Raw genomic sequence first — 3,171 nt, forward strand, 5'->3', positions numbered from 1 at the left:
TTATTACTACGACGGAGATGTTGGAAATTACTATTATGGATAAGGCCACCCAATGAAGCCTCACCGAATCCGCATGTCTCACAATTTACTGCTCAACTACGGTCTCTACAGAAAAATGGAGATCTATCGCCCTCACAAAGCCAATGCTAAGGAGATGACCAAGTACCACAGCGATGACTACATTAAATTCTTACGCTCCATCCGTCCAGATAACATGTCGGAGTACAGCAAGCAGATGCAGAGATTCAATGTGGTGAGGACTGTCCAGTATTTGATGGCCTGTTTGAGTTCTGCCAGTTGTCTACTAGTGGCTCTGTGGCAAGTGCTGTGAAACTTAATAAGCAGCAGACGGACATCGCTGTGAACTGGGCTGGGGGCCTGCACCATGCAAAGAAGTCCGAGGCATCCGGCTTCTGTTACGTCAATGATATCGTCTTGGCCATCCTGGAACTACTAAAGTATCACCAGAGGGTGCTGTATATATTGATATTGATATTCACCATGGCGATGGCATGGAAGAGGCCTTCTATACTTCAGACCGGGTCATGACTGTGTCCTTTCATAAATATGGAGAGTACTTCCCAGGAACTGGGGACCTACGGGATATTGGGGCTGACAAAGGCAAGTATTATGCTGTTAACTACCCACCCCGAGATGGAATTGATGACTAGTCCTATGAAGCCATTTTCAAGCCAGTCATGTCCAAAGTAATGGAGATGTTTCAGCCTAGTGCAGAGGTGGTCTTACAGTGCAGCTCAGACTCCCTGTCTGGGGATCGGTTAGGTTGCTTCAATCTGACCATCAAAAGGCACGCCAAGTGTGTGGAATTTGTCAAGAATTTCAACCTGCCCATGCTGATGCTGGGAGGAGGTGGTTACACCATTTGTAATGTCGCCGAATGCTAGACATATGAAACAGCTGTGGCCATGGATACAGAGATCCCTAATGAGATTCCGTATAATGACTACTTTGAATACTTTGGACCAGATTTCAAACTCCACATCAGTCTATCCAGTATGACCAACCAGAACACTAATGAGTACTTGGAGAAGATCAAACAGTGACTGTTTGAGAACCTGAGAATGCTGTCCCACGCACCTGGGGTCCAAATCCAGGTGATTCCTGAAGATGCCATCCCTGAGGAGAGTGGTGACAAGGATGAAGAAGACCCTGACAAGCTTATCTCAATCTGTTCCTCTGACAAACGAATTGCCTGTGAGGAAGAGTTCTCTGACTCAGATGAGGAGGGAGAGGGTGGCCGCAAGAACTCTTCCAACTTCAAAAAAGTCAAGAGAGTCAAAACAGAGGATGAAAAAGAAAAAGACTCAGAGGAGAAGAAAGAAGTCACAGAAGAGGAGAAAACCAAGGAGGAGAAGCCAGAAGCCAAAGGGGTCAAGGTGGACGTCAAGTTGGCCTGAGCAGACCTCTCCAGCTCTTGCTTCTTGCCAAGTCCCTTACCTTTCTTCTCCAACCTGTCAGATTTTATATTTTCTATTTCTGTGTATTTATATTAAAATTTATTAAATATAAATATCCCCAGAGACTCAACAGAAACCAGGATCCTGAGCCCAGGGATGCTATGCTAGATGGACTCTTCTAGTAGCGCCCTTGCCACCCGTCATTCCCTAGTTCTTAATTCTGAACCATAAAAGGTGCCAGGGCTGGGTGGGATACACTTTTATGCAACTATAAGACAAAATCCTGAAATGCCAAGTGCCTGTTTAATAGTTTTGAAAAGGTGCCCTTTTTACTGAGCATTCTGGAAGGGGTGGTTGGGTCTTCAAGGACCCTGGTTCTTTTCAGGCTTCTAAGGTAGTAACATCAGCCATTTTTAGACTGGTTCTGTTCTCATACCTTCCCACTGCCCTCAAGTGGAGCGGAGAAACTCACACTGCCTGCCCTGTCTTGCCCTAATTCTGCAGGTGGAGGTTGGTAGTCTAGTTTCCTTTTTGAGATACTGTTTCATTTTTGTGAGACTCTTTGTAATAAAATGGTACATTTCTATAAAAAACAAAAACCAAAGCAGAAGTTGGCAAGGATGTGGAGAAAAGGGATCGCTTCTACATTGCTGGTGGGAATGCAAACTAGTTCAACCTCTATGGAAAACAGTGTGGCGATTTCTAAAAGAACTAGAAATTGACCTTCCATATGACCCAGCCGTCCCCCTACTGGGAATACACCCAGAGGAACTCAAATCATTTTACCAAAAAGAAACCTGTACGTGCATGTATATTGCAGCACTATTCACAATAGCAAAAACATGGAACCAACTGTGATGTTCATCAAAACTGGACTGGATAAAAAAATGTGGTACATATACACAATGGACTATTAGGCAGTCATAAAGAAGGACAAACATATGGACTTCACAGCATATTGAATGGATTAGAGTCTATAACACTCAGTGATCTATCACAGAAACAAAGAACAAAGTACCACATGTTCTCACTCATAAGCAGACCCTGAACATTTACTACAATACTATAAGAAAGGAATTAGCAGTAGTGGGATACTGCTGGAGCAGGGAATGGGACACATCAATAAGGGTACCTAATCTCAAACCAGGTGATGTGGATACCAAAGAGAGACCCAAACTTTCTCTTTATGATGACCACTTGTATACCTAATCCTGAACTGTACCCCACATCTTAAAAATAATAAAATAAATTAGAAATTAACCTAAATACATAATAGTAACTTGAACCCAATTGAGTCACTGATTATATTTTTTAAATTAATCTTATTTAGCCTGGCTCAGTGGCTCAGCCTGTAATCCCGCGCCTTGGGAGGCTGAGGTGAGTGGATTACCTGAGCCCGCAGGTTCGAGACCCACCTGGGCAACTTGGTGAGACCTCATCTCTACAATAAATCAAAAAATTAGCCGGGTGTGGTAGCACGCACCTGTAGTTCCAGCTACTTGGAAAGTTGAGGTGGAAGGATCGCCGGAGCCCAGCAGGTTGAGGCTGCGGTGGCCGGGAGCGGCCTCTGCACTCCAGTCTGGGCGACAGAGTGAGACTCCAACTCAAAAAAAAAAAAATTAATATTATTTTACTCTAAAAATAATGAGTGAGAACATGTGGTTCTTTGTTCTTTGTTCTTTGATTTCAATTCTTTCTTCTACAACCTACTTCCTATCCCCTTCCCATAAACCATTTTATTAAGTATTTTATC

The 3,171-nt window shown here is 43.6% G+C and overlaps 1 pseudogene across 1 annotated transcript; it reads left to right on the forward strand.

Moving 5' to 3' along the window:
* Positions 1 to 7: 7 nt before the first annotated feature.
* LOC103262242 lies at positions 8 to 2,011 on the forward strand (annotated as a pseudogene). The gene has a single exon (XR_504412.1). The product of XR_504412.1 is annotated as a histone deacetylase 1 pseudogene (transcript).
* Positions 2,012 to 3,171: the final 1,160 nt, after the last annotated feature.

This window comes from Carlito syrichta, unplaced genomic scaffold, assembly GCF_000164805.1.
Source record: "Carlito syrichta isolate Samal-C Ts95f unplaced genomic scaffold, Tarsius_syrichta-2.0.1 Scaffold304405, whole genome shotgun sequence".
Classification (NCBI taxonomy): Eukaryota; Metazoa; Chordata; class Mammalia; order Primates; family Tarsiidae; genus Carlito; species Carlito syrichta.